The 14,392-nt window shown below is 42.3% G+C and overlaps 1 protein-coding gene across 1 annotated transcript in view; it reads right to left on the bottom strand.

The window, feature by feature from the left end:
* The window catches only part of CCR8 (C-C motif chemokine receptor 8), a 43,500-nt gene that overhangs the window by 2,879 nt on the left and 26,229 nt on the right, over nt 1-14,392 (bottom strand). The window contains exons 10-11 of the mRNA XM_061127828.1: nt 1,650-1,810; nt 938-1,044 (exon numbers count right to left, since the gene is read on the bottom strand). The gene's annotated coding sequence lies outside the window, so the exon portion shown is untranslated. The remainder of the gene's footprint in view (nt 1-937; nt 1,045-1,649; nt 1,811-14,392) is intronic.

Below are 14,392 nucleotides of genomic sequence, written 5' to 3'. Positions count from 1 at the left end.
AAAGAGTCGGACAAGACTTAGTGACTAAACCACCACCACCGCCTCCACCATGGGACCTCTCTGCCTTTTCTACGCAAATGTTCTGTAAACTTAAAACTTCTCTAGAAATAAAGCCTATTTGCATTTTAAAAAGTTGAAAACTGCCCAGGCTAACTAATACAGAGGGATTCGGTGGGATAAGAAAAGCCAAAATTTGCCAAGAAAACTTAAATACCTATAGTTCTACCTCTCAGAATTAGCAACTGCCAGCATATTGCCATATTTGCTTTTGATTCTTTTCCTTCCCCCATCCCCCTCCTTCCTTCTGCAACAGAGATAAACAAAGTGAAGGGAAGATTCAACATTTAAAACATGATCTTTCTCCTCAAACTGATATTTACGTTCAAGGCAATTTTGATCTAGACTTACGATTTTTCCAAGGCATTTGATTATTGGACACTCAGACATCCCTCTCCACCATGCCACATTCGCAATTTGAAATGCGAAGCAAGTTAGCCATTTTTAAAGATATTAATTTCACTTAAGTATTTACACAAAATAGATTTTAAGACAGTTTCTGAAGTATGGAGGTGGGTCTCTTTTTTATGTGGCCGGCATCTTTCAAAACAGGAGTCTCTCCTCCTACATCTTCCTCCCCACTTGTCTTTTACAGTTACTTAAAAAATTTTTTTTCCATTCATGGTCCTTCTGTTCTGCTCTCCTAATATCCTGGGATAAGAGGAAGTCTTCAACTCATTTTCTTCCCTAGATCTTTCCTATCCACTCCACACTCCCCACCATGTTCCTTCATCATTAAAATCTGTGCAAAGTATTAGCGAGTCCTACCATTTATCACAGTGCACCAAGAATTTTACATGCATCACCTCATTTACTCCTCTTCCATCCCTGAGAAGCAGGCACTAACCTTTCCTTTCTCTTTCTGGAGTTACAATCATACCTGAATCTCAGCTTTTGTCCAGCACCTGAAGTTACACAAAGGGTGAGGCAACGGAGCCAGGACTCAAAACCACATCTGTCTTCTCCAAATCCTTGTTCTTTTCTGTACTTCATTGTGGGTTAAAAAAAAAAAAAAAAGTAAAAAAGCTACAATATTTTAGAATCTAGACCATCTGACTTCCAAGTTCTAGATTACTTTGTAGCAGAGTAAACTTGGACTTGCTTTTCAAACTGAAAAGGAGGCTTTTCCATTTGTGAGGAGGCCAAAAAGGCTTTTCAGGGTTTGGTGGGATATGCCTGTGGTCATTTAAGTTAGCATCTAGTCAGGGATGAAATCTGCTTGCCAGCTTTGTTCCTTGAGAACAATACCTACATGCCTTCCCGTCAAAGACGCAATGCACACAGTGTAAGGAGAGATTCCTCCCCCAGATGCCTGGGGATAGGTGGAATCTTCTGTTATCCACCTTCCCACTCTTGGAGGAGCTTTGACACCCTCCTAGCATCCTGCATAGAAAAATGGCATGGCTTGCTTTTCTCCACTAGACCACAATGGACAGGCCCTGAGACATAAGTGGGGTTTGTAAACAGTGGGGATATGAAAAGAAAAGAGTCACCTCTTGTGCCAGGTTTCTGAAATCCTGGCCTCTCCCCCAAGGACATAACACTATCCTTGCTTATGTCTTTCTTTCCCAAGGATGTTTATTAGTACCTACCTTAATTAGAGACTTCCTTCGGAGGTTTTCAGTGTTGCTAGTTTCTTTTTCTCAGAGTCTGCTCTGCTGGGCATCTGCAGCTGAGTGGAAAACAGCTCCTCTGCGGGTATATCATCTGTCTGTGGTCGGTGGCAAAATAGGGGTGGGTCTACTGCTACTCCCTACAATTATTTTTAAAGTTTAAAAAAAAAAATTGATCTCATTTAGAGAACATACTAGTGGTTACCAGTGGGGAGAGGGAGGGGCAATGTAGAGGTAGAGAATTAAGAGGTAGGAACTATTAGGTATAAAATAAGCTACAAGGATATATTAATAATAAGGGAACAGGGACAATATTTTATAATAACTATAACTGGAGTCTAACTTTTAAAAATTGTGAATCACTTTAGTGTACACCCATGATATGTAATACTGTATATACTGTACATATGTAATATTGTACATCAACTATATTTCAATTTTTTTAAATGCTTAAAAATTATATATAGTGACAATGCTAAAACAAAACACTATAACCAAAAAAACCCAAAATTTCAAAAATAGATCTCACCAAAGAACACATACAGATGGAAGATTAGCATATGAAAAAGCATGAGGGAACTGTATATTAAAGCAACAGTGAATTATCACTATACACTTGTTAGAATGGCTAAAATCAAAACACCAAATACTGGAGAGGAAGAAGATTAAGGGACTTCCCTGGTGGTCCAGTGCCTAAGACTCCATGGTCCCAGTGCAAGGGCCTGGGTTCAATCCCTGGTCAGGGAACTAGATCCCACATGTGGCAACTAAGAGTTCGCACACCACAACCAAAGATCCTGCACTCTACAGCAAATATTGAAGATCCTGCATGCTGCAACTAAGAGCTGGTGCAGCCAAATACATAAATAAAAACAAATATTAAAAAAGATTAACAAGAGAAAAGCATATAATTTTTTACAAAAAGATTAAGAGGTGTTCTCATTTACTGCTGGTGGAAATGCAAACTGGTACAACCACTATGGGAGACAGTTTGGTAATTTCTTATAAAGCTAGAATAGGCTCACCATATAATCCAGTAATCATGCTCCTGAGTTTTACTCAGATGAGTTGAAAACATATCCACACAAAAATCTGAGCACAAATATATATAGCAACTTTATTTATAATTGCCAAAAATGAGAATCCACCAAGATGTCCTTTGATAGATGAATGGATAAACAGGACTGTGGTAATGTACACAAGGGCATGTTTTCCAGTGATCTTAAAAAACCAGCTATCAAGCCACAAACAGAAGCCTTAAAGTGAGTACTGCTAGCTGAAAGGAGCCCGTCTGAAAAGACTACAAGCTGTATGACTCCAACTACAGGAGAACGTTTTGGAAAAGGCAAAATGACACAGACAGCAAATGATCAGTGGTTGCCTTGGGGTGCAGTGGGACGGGGGGCTGATTCTTCCAATCCAAGGGCAGGAGATATTTTTCCATTTCTTTGAACCATCTTTAATTTCCTTCATCAATATTTTATGGTTTTCAGAGTACACCTTCTTGGTTAAGCTTATTCTTAGGGGTTTCTTTACTGTGATTTTTTAAAAATTTATTTTATTTATTAATTTTTTTGGCTGTGCCACTTGGCATATGGGATCCTAGTTCCCCAACCAGGGATCAAACCTACACCCCCAGCAGTGGAAGCGTGAAGTCTTAACCACTGGATGACCAGGGAAATCCCTATGCAATCTTAAGTGGGATTTTTCTTTAAACTTTCTTTTTCTGATATTTCATTTTTAGTGTGAAAAAATGTGGTAGATTCTTCCTTACAGTGTCGAGAACATGTGCTTCAGGAACAGAATTGTGAAGTGACGAACTCATGGTTTATTTCTGCTTGTGAGACTAGGTCAGTGGGATAAGTTCAGTCATCCGCATAGAGGACAGTCTCCTGCCTCAGTATCAAGAAGCAAGGACATAACCTGGCCTGACAAAACCAGACCAACTTGGTCACCTCACCACGAAGGTCTACAGCCACGGGCACCTTTACTGTGGAGTTCAGTTCAGTTCAGTTCAATCGCTCAGTCGTGTCTGACTCTTTGCGACCCCATGAACCACAGCACGCCAGGCCTCCCTGTCCATCACCAACTCCCGGAGTCCACCCAAACCTATGTCCATCGAGTCAATGATGCCATCCAACCATCTCATCCTCTGTCGTCCCCTTCTCCACCTGCCCTCAATCTTTCCCAGCATCGAGTTCAGGCTGTCCTGAAAAGGTAACACAGAAAGGGGCCCATTCCTCTGGCCTTTGTGGTCCAACGGATACAAGTGACAAAATTTCCCCACCTGCCAGTCATAGGAGCTTATCACCACCACCACCCGCCCACCCGCCCACCCTGGTGAGGAAGCGAGGTGAAACCAGAGCTGTCTTTCCCACTACTGCTCCCCCTTCTGGAGGGATGTGGAAGTTCCTCATGGAAACACAGGGAGCAAGCTAAGAATTCCCCCACACAGACGACATCGGTTTCACTGTTACACTTCCAACTTCTTTCTTTAGATGCCATTTAGAAGGGCTGTGTGTTCCTCTATGTCTCGTTTCCTGACCTCTAAGCCCATTCTCCTTTGTCTGCAATTTCATCTAAGTAACTGATGGTATCCGAGTTCAAATCTAGGTAATTCCCCTCGCCCACATTATTCATAAGCTGACGTAGTTTGGGGAAAACCTCAGATCTTTTACATGAGTTTTGTCAGTGATAAGCAAAGATCAATGGTTCACAGACAGGGAGACTCGGGGGCTCACACTTACTGCTCATTCACATCATGAGGGCGGAAACCATGGTACCTGCTTTACCTGAAGCTGTGGAAGGGGCCGTGGACCGCTCCCCGTCTCGGGCACACAGGCCTCAGGGACTGGGTGGAATCCCCCCAAGACCAGCTTCCAGGTAGGGCTAGAATGATGGCATGAGACTTGGCGCAGACATCCTTCGGGCCGAGGGACGTTGGGGGGTGGGCTGGCCTCCATCCTGCCTATTCCCTCCACTCCACAAAGCCGGGCCACTTGGTGGAGGCCAAGTTCGGCTGAGCCACCTGACTTGGGCAGAGGCAAGCCCAGTCAGCAGAGGTGTTTCTGCAGCTGATTTACACTCCCAGGCGTCCTTCCTGTGAGCTCCTCGAAATCCTGCCATTTACTGTTCCTTCCACCTGGTGGACTGAAGCTTTCCAATAAACTGAATGGTGGATGAGGCACTGTGAAGATGAGGGAGTCAGGTGAAGCACTGGGGAGAGGACCACACAATCTGGACCAAAGGACCGCCTCTTGCTGCAGTCCCCGGGCCATCACAGGGAGCTGGTGTGGGCCCCTGTAGACCTGTGTCTGCCCTTGCCATGTATCCAAGTTTACTGATGCTGCTGTAAAAAAAAAAAAAAAAAAAATTACCACAGACTTGGTGGCTTGAAACATAAAATTTATCCTCTCACACTTTTGGAGTTCGGGTGACTGAGCTCTCTCCAGGGTCCTCAGAGAGAATCCTTCCTTGGCTTGTCTGGCTCCTGGTGGCAGCCCAGCAGTCCTGGGCTTGGGGTTACATCACACCAGTCTCTGCCTCTGTCTTTATATCGCTGTCTCCTCTGAGAGCTATGTGAAATCTCCCTCTGCTTCTATCTCGTAAAGACTCTTGAGACCACATTTAGGTTCCATCTCAATAATTCATGATAATCTCTCTATCATAAGATCCTTGACCTAACCACATCTGCAAAGACCCTTTTTCTAAATAAGGTTACATTTACAAATTCCAGGGATTAGGACTTGATATCTTTGGTTGGGGGCTTCCCTGGTAGCTCAGCTGGTAAAGAATCCACCTGCAATGCAGGAGAACCCGGTTTGATCCCTGGGTTGGGAAGACCCCCTGGAGGAGGATCTCCCAGTATTCTTGCCTGGAGAATCCCCATGGACAGAGGAGCCTGGTGGGCTACAGTCCATGGGGTTGCAAAGAGCTGGACATGACTCAGCGACTAAGCACAGCACAGCGTCTTTAAATGGCTTTTATCCAAGCTACTATACCCCGGCTCTAAAGATGCAGACTGTGATGGAGTTAAAGAGAAGCCTCCATTCCTCATCTTTGGACACAAGGCAGGGATCCCAGCATCCTAGAAGAAGGCAGCCAGAACCAGACTACACAGCCAAGGTCATGCAGGGCTCAAGAATCAATGCTTTCTCCAGGTCCATCTTCTGTTGCACAGAAACATTCACTAGATCCTGAAAGGAATACCCTCAGGGACAGACTTCTTTTTTTTTTTTTTTTTAAGAAAACCTCTTGACAAAGATATAAAATGCAATTTAGAATGGCTTTGTATTCCTCTGCATCTTGCTTCATGACTTCTAAATCCATTCTCCTTTGTCTGCAATCTCATCTCCTAGAAATATTTGCTGGTGTCTGAGTTCCTATCTGGAGAAGGAAATGGCAACCCACTCCAGTACTCTGCCTAGAGAATTCTGTGGACAGAGGAGCCTGGTGGGCTGTTGTCCATGGGGTCGCACAGAGTCAGACACGACTGAACTGACTTAGCATGCATGCATGCATTGGAGAAGGAAATGGCAACCTACTCCAGTGTTCTTGCCTGGAGAATCCCAGGGATAGAGGAGCCTGGTGGGCTGCGGTCTATGGGGTCGCACGGAGTCGGACACGACTGAAGTGACTTAGCAGCAGCAGCAGAGTTCATATCTAGGTAATTCTTTAGGACACAGAAGTGCTGGACTGCCTCTACCAGGGACAGTTCAGTTCAGCTCAGTTGCTCAGTCGTGTCTGACCCTTTGCGACCCGATGGACTCCAGAACACCAGGCCTTCCTGTCCATCACCAACTCCCAGAGTTTACTCAAACTCATGTCCATTGAGTCAGTGATGCCATCCAACCATCTCATCCTCTGTCGTCCCCTTCTCCACCTTCAATCTTTCCCAGCATCAGGGTCTTTTCAAATGAGTCAGCACTTCGAATCAGGTGGCCAAAGTAATGGAGTTTCAGCCTCAACATCAGTCCTTCCAATGAACACTCAGGAGTGATCTCCGGACTGACTTATTTGATCTCCTTGCTGTCCAAGGGATTCTCAAGAGTCTTGTCCAACACCACAGTTCAAAAGCATCAATTCTTCGGCACTCAGCTTTCTTTACAATCCAACTCTCATATCCATACACAACTACTGGAAAAACCATAGCTTTGACTAGATGGACCTTTGTCCACAAAGTAATGTCTCTGCTTTTTAATATGCTATCTAGTTTGGTCATAACTTTCCTTCCAAAGAGTAAGCATCTTTTAATTTCATGGCTGCAGTCACCATCTGCAGTGATTTTGGAGATCAAAAAAATAAAGTCTGCCCCTGTTTCCACTGTTTCCCCATCTATTTGCCATGAAGTGATGGGACCAGATACCATGATCTTAGTTTTCTGAATGTTGAGCTTTAAGCCAACTTTTCACTCTCATCTTTCACTTTCATCTAGAGGCTCTTTAGTTCTTCTTCACTTTCTGCCATAAGGGTGGTGTCATCTGCATATCTGAGGTTATTGATATTTCTCCCGGCAATCTTGATTCCAGCTTGTGTTTCATCCAGCCCAGCGTTTCTCATGATGTACTCTGCATATAAGTTAAATAAGCAGGGTGACAATATACAGCCTTGACATACTCCTTTCCCTGTTTGGAACCAGTCTGTTGTTCCATGTCCAGTTCTAACTGTTGCTTCTTGACCTGCATACAGGTTTCTCAAGAGGCAGGTCAGGTGGTCTGGTATTCCCATCTCTTTAAGAATTTTCCACAGTTTATTGTGATCCACACAATCAAAGGCTTTGGTCAATAAAGCAGAAATAGATGTTTTTCTGGAACTCTCTTGCTTTTTTGATGATCCAACAGATGTTGGCAATTTGATCTCTGGTTTCTCTGCCTTTTCTAAAACCAGTTTGAACATCTGGAAGTTCATGGTTCACGTACTGTTGAAGCCTGACTTGGAGAATTTTGAGCATTACTTTGCTACCATGTGAGATGAGTGCAATTGTGCAGTAGTTTGAGCATTCTTTGGCATTGCCTTTCTTTGCGATTGGAATGAAAACTGACCTTTTCCAGTCCCGTTGCCACTGCTGAGTTTTCCAAATTTGCTGGCATATTGAATGCAGCACTTTCACAGCATCATCTTTTAGGATTTGGAATAGCTCAACTGGAATTCCATCATCTCCACTGCTTTATTTGTAGTGATGCTTTCTAAGGCCCACTTGATTTCACATTCCAGGATGTCTGGCTCTAGGTGAGTGATCACACCATTGTGGTTATCTGGGTCATGAAGATCTTTTTTGTACAGTTCTTCTGTGTATTCTTGCTACCTCTTCTTAATATCTTCTGCTTCTGCTAGGTCCATACCATTTCTGTCTTTTATTGTGCCCATCTTTGCATGAAATGTTCCCTTGGTATCTCTAATTTTCTTGAAGAGATCTCTAGTATTTCCCATTCTGTTGTTTTCCTCTATTTCTTTGCATTGATCACTGAGGAAGGCTTTCTTATCTCTCCTTGCTATTCTTTGGAACTCTGCATTCAAATGGGTATATCTTCCTTTCCTCCTTTGCTTTTCGCTTCTCTTCTTTTCACAGCTATTGTAAGGCCTCCTCAATCATTTTGCTTTTTTTGCATTTCTTTTTCTTGGGGATGGCCCTGATCACTGCCTCCTGTACAATGTCACGAACCTCCATTCATAGTTCTTCAGGTACTCTATCAGATCTAATCCCTTGAGTCTATTTCCCACTTCCACTGTATAATAGTAAGGGATTTGATTCAGGTCATACCTAAATATAGATTCACATAGCATACCTCCCCACAAAGCTATAATAAACAGACTTTTTTTGTTACTGCTAAATATTTATTTCCTGTATAAGAGTGGTCAGGAACATTGCCTGCATACAATCAAGGGTATGACCACAATATCGCTTTGAAGGGTTGAACATGGAGAAAAATGTGTGGCTTATAGTATAATATTTGTATTTTTAGCTGTATTTTCCAGAAACTTATGCTATATCGTATGCAAGAACTGATAAGACCTCTTAGTCTTTTACTTGGTTCTTTATTCCTAGAATTTGTCTTCTAGGAATTTTTTTTTTCATTTTTTTTTCAAGGCTGCAAACACTGAGGACTAAGCATATTCCCAGCAGTGCTCTAGTCATTAGAAGAGATAAAAAGATGAAATTATATATTATACTCCCCTTTAAGGAGTTTAGCAAGCAATGGCACTTTCATCACAGAAGTTCCAGGAGGTAAGTGGCTCTCTAAAGAATGATGAATAATGAAAGGAAGAACTCATATGAAAACTATGTAGAAACCCAGCAAAATCTTTATGATGAGAAAAGCAGATTAAGGTGGTATATATGGTACAACTGTCAAGACACGGATGCATGGGATCGTATTCTGGAATGTAATAGGCAGAAATTCAAAGTCAGATATTAGACTGTTCCTCTTTATTTTGAAAGTTTTCTTTAATAATGATATGGTATCTTTTCAAAAATAAGTTTTTAGTAAACAGAAAATGGCTATCACTGATAAATGCAAAGCAGAGAGGTTTCCATTTTGTAAATAACTTACTAACTAAATTATAGATTAAATTACTAATCCACTTGGAATTCTCTCCCAGTGACAAAGAGCATCTACATGACAAAAAGTGGTGTACAAGGGATGTCTGAGTTTATCATTATTAAGTGTATGTTGGGGAGAAAACTATTTTCCTCTAGTTTCTTAGCTCAGTAACTAAAGGTCTGTGAATTAAACTAACAAAAGGCAGATTAAGAGAAAAGATATAATTTTTATTCGGAATACATTTAGGTGCACAGGTGTTCACAGAAAAGGGGTGAAACTCAAAAAAGCAGTTAGGCTTGGAGGCTTATGTACCATTTCAACGAAGGAAAGGAAGTTTGGGCTTCCAGGGATGATAAACCATGATGAAGTGACAAGGAAATACATGAGTGAACTAAAGGAAAATAAGGGCTACTTTAATAAGTTCTGTTTATGCAAACTAAACTTGGTGTCAGCTTCTCATCTTTGATAATAAGAGTCAGTTGTTTTGGAACAGGGCGGGCACCTTTCTCAGAGGGAAATGTAGGCCCTGCTTCTGGTACCCAAGGGAAGGGCAAAGAACTCTTCCTTTGTTGACTGATTCTCAGTTGCCTGTAGCTGAAAATAATCCTTATACCAAAGTGGCATATTTGGGGGTGATATATTTGACTTCACATAGTAATGATATCTCCATTCTGGAGCACCCCTCAGGGGCCAGCCATAGCTTATATGTTTGGCCCTGGTTGGGGTTATGGGAGTACCCTGAGCTCCTTTTTTAAGTGTCAGTGGCCTGAGGTTGAGTCTGCCTCAGAACTGAGTACTCACCTTCATGCAGTAGGCATTTCCACTGCTGGTGAAACTTGTCCTCACGCTGTGTCTTACGGTGGGTGCCTCTGCATCTCTGCCCCTATGTTTACTGTCCATTCTATTGATTCCAGCTTCTGCAGGAGGAGCCTAGGGACTGAGATGTTTGCCAAAGACAGGCTGCTTTGACACTCACGGGCATATGGAGAACTCTTAAGGGGAAGCTAGGAGGACTTCTTCCCCTGCCCCAGGAAAAGTACTCCCGAGTTAAGGGTGAAGGTAGACTGTTAAGATGCTCCTCTCTTTCTCTCCTGATACCATTCATCCCTGTTCCCTGCATAGAAGAAGAATTTACAAAATAATGCATTATTCCTCTTATTTTTTTCCCTGGCATTAAAGTTTGGTTTAGCATATCCATTTTGGAACCAGGCTAGGGACACCTCTATTTTAGTTTCTTGATGAGCAAAGACACGGTAACATCCATATGATCTCCACCAATCTCTGTCTTCTTCTTAGCTACTCTCAGGTCCCCAGAGGCCACAGCTCCTAAAAGAGGCCCCGAACCTGCCACACCAGCATTTCACTTATACTAAATCCGACTCTCAGATCAACCGTACGGGTATTTTGGACAACTTTCCCAAGATCCACATGGCTCCTATGAGACAGGACTGGTCCCAGTCCCGGTTACACCATCCAGGTGGACACCAGTGCCCCTTCTCTTACCTCCATCATTCTTCTTCAGAAACAGAGTGAGCTACCCAAAACCATCAGGGCAGTCAGAATCAACTTCCTTCGCCTCTGTGCTGCCAGAAACCCTCGTTTCTCACTGTAGATCTTGTCCATGTCCACCCTTGTATTCTTTGGACTCTACACACATCTTGCCTTTTTTTGGGGGTCTCTACTCACTACATCCAAGGCAGTGCCTGGAAAGAAGAGGTAGTTCTCAGAAAAGGCCAGATGAATTAAGACCCAACAGCTTAGAACCAAGAAGACATAAATGCCACCTTCTCTTCTGATCAGTTTTTGTCAGGGTCACATCCCAGGGAATTTGTGGCACCTAGAGGCTTTCACACAGATCCGAGTGAATCCCAACCCTGCTGCTTCTTTGCTGGGTGACCTTGAATGTTTTATTTCACCTCTGTAGCCTTCATCTTTCTCATCTGCACATGTGGAGTGATGATCCCTTTCTTAAAGGGTTAAAAAGATAAGCAATTTCCTCTGAAGACATCTAGCACCAAGAATGTGTTAATAAAGACACTCTATATTCTAACCACCAAAGTGATCCTTATCATTTTACCTTTGTGGTTTTCCATTTGCTAGGTACAAAAGTATTTTTTTAAACTTATAGTTTTGAAATAATATCCAGAAAAGAAAGGTTGCAAGAATATAGAAAAAACTGCTATATTCTTCTCCAAGATTCACCAACTGTTAACATTTTGAATCACTTGTGCTAGCTCTCTCTCTCTCTCTCTCTCTACATATATATATATATATACACACACACACATATATATGTGATATATAGATATTTTTTCTAAATCAGCTGAAAATTTTGGCATCACATTCCTTTATGCATAAACCCTTCAGTGTGAATTTCTAAAAAACAAGGACATTCTCTTATGTCACCTTGGCACCATTATCAAGATCAAGAAATTTAACAGTAACACAGTATTACTCTCTAAGAAGTCTATTCTGCAATCTCACCAATTGTCAGATGATGTCAGGTGGCAATGATGTCAGGTGATGACCTTTATAATACTTATCATCCCCTGGTTCAGGATCCAATCCACAGTGGTGCATGGATTGTACTGTCAAGTCCTTTTACTCATCTTTGATCAGAAACTGTGCCTCTTCTTCTGGTTTTTAAGACACTGACATTTTTCAGAAGAATATAGACCAGTTATTTTTCAGAATGTCCCTCAGTTTGGATTTGTCTGATAACTCTCTGTGATTAGGTCCAGGTTAAATATTTTCGGCAGAAACACTACAGAAATGATGAGTCCTTCTCAGGGAACACATGATGTCCATTAGTCCCAGCATTGGAGATATTAATATTTTCCATTTCATTCAACTGCCAGTAGGAAGGTTGCTATTTTCCCCTTTGTTATTAATAAGCCATTTATAAGAGATATTTTGAGACCATGTAGATATCCCATTTCCCATCAAACTCTCAGGGCTACTGTTCTGGAAGCTTTTGTGGACAAACTTCTCTCAAAGATGAAACACTGAAGAAGGTCTGCACTGCCTTGGTTCAAGAGGCATGAATACTCATTTTCACCAGTTTCCTGTGAGGGAGCCTTGCGGTTAATGACTCGGGGAGGGGTGGGTGAGCTGGAGCCTTGTGGTCCAGGAGTTCTCCATCCTGCACCAGCACCAGCAAGAGGGTGGGATGGGAGAGGAGCCTCCCGCTGCAAAGTGGAGGCGAGCGAGAGACAACCCAAGGCTACAGGGTAGAGCGGGCCTCAGGTTCACAAAGGCAGAGGTTCTCTTCCTCTGCCCCTACAAGCGTGCTCTCCACCCATTCCTTCTGAATATGTGAGACTCATCTAGTCTGGGGGTCTCAGCAGAGAGGCACACATCACCGAAGCGTCCCCGGAGGGTTACTGTGACAGCCTTGTTTCATTCCTCTGACTGGGGAACGCCGGAGCTAAGCTCTTGTGTGAACAAGGAGGAAATCAAATTTGAGTTTTCCAAACAGTATGGGAGAACCTGGGAGTCAAAAATCATTAGAAATGGAGGGTGTCAAGAGTTTATCTCAGCATTCATAGCCTTTCAGGGAACTAGCATCATTACTACAAGAGTTCCAGACCAGAGCAGTGGTATAGATTTGCTGTAAATGGGAGCTGGATCTCCAGTTCTGGTTTGACTCTGACCCTATTGTGCAGTTGTCTAAATACACCTTGTTCTTTGAGGCCATTTTCTTTCATTTTGTGAAAAAAAAAGTTATTAGAGCAACCTCCCCCCTCAAATATAGGCCAACCCCACTAATGAAGACTGAGGTGAAAACTCTAAAAAACGATAGCACATGGAATGAAGCAACATACAATTTGTACATCTTGACCAAGTTGGATTTATCCCAGGAAAGAGAGGTTCCTTTTTCACGAGGAAAAATGAGAAGTGTGATTCACCACATTAACAGATTAATGGGGGAAAAAAATCTTCTGAGCACATGGTCATCTCAAAAGATGCAGGAAAACTGATAAAATTCAGCATGTATATAGAGCAAATGAAACTCTCCAACTCTGCTGGTGGGAGTGGAAATGGTTGCAACCACTTTGGAAAATAATGTGGCATTTTCCTACTAAAGTGAAGCATGCACATTTTCAATGGTTTACCAATACTACTCTGAGGTATATATCAAACACAAAAGCATATATTTCACTAAAGACATGTATTAGTGTTTCACAGCAGAACGATTCATAATAGACTTACAGGAAACTACCCAAATGCCCATTAAACATAGGATAAATAGATTCCAGTATATTCACACAACAGCATACATTTCAGTGCTGAGAATATATGATCTATAACTGTACAAAATAGTATAGGTGAATATACTAACATAACATTGCACAGAAGCAGCCAGACACCAGGCTTCCCTGGTGGTCCAGTAGTTAAGAATTCACCTTGCAATGCAGTGGACATTGGTTTGACCCCTGGTCCAGGAGGATCCCATATGCCATGGAGCAACTAAGCCCGCAAGCCTCAACTCCTGAGCCCATGTGCAGCAACTACTGAAGCCCATGTCCTCAGGAGCCTGTGCTCATAATAGAAGCCACTGCAATGAGAAGCCTGCATACTGCAACTAGAGAGTCACCCCCGCTGGCTGCAACTAGAGAAAGCCAAGTGCAGCAATGAAGACCCAGTGCAGTCAATAATAAATATATAATTATTGAAAAAAAAACAAAAGAAGCCAGTCACAAAGGCAGTACTATGACTCTCCTTATATAAGAGACTAAAAAACAGGTAAAACTAGTCTATGGTGTCAGACAATTGGGTACCATTGTGGGTTGAGTAATAAGATGGGAAGGGGCATCTCAGGATCTGGTGATATGCTGTCTCTGGATCTAGGTGGTGGTCACATGGATGGGTTCAATATAGAATTGCATACATTTACGTTATAGGCATTTCCCACATGTGGACTACAGTTCATTTTTAACGTGAAAAAAAACCAACAGCAACTCTTCATTAAAAAATTCTTCAATATGGGGCTTCTTTAATGTGAAACTACAAAATCAAATCAAATATCCTTATCAATGAGGAAATGTCAAAACAGATCCCCCTAAAATTAGGAATAAGAAAACTATGCCTTCTCTACCACCACTTCTACTTGGTACTGGAGATATTCACCTGTACAATAAGTCAAGGAAAAGAAATAAATGGCATAAGGACTTGGACAGA

Source organism: Dama dama, chromosome 24, assembly GCF_033118175.1.
Source record: "Dama dama isolate Ldn47 chromosome 24, ASM3311817v1, whole genome shotgun sequence".
In the NCBI taxonomy this organism is placed as follows: Eukaryota; Metazoa; Chordata; class Mammalia; order Artiodactyla; family Cervidae; genus Dama; species Dama dama.
This window is presented reverse-complemented; position numbering and strand designations above follow the sequence as displayed.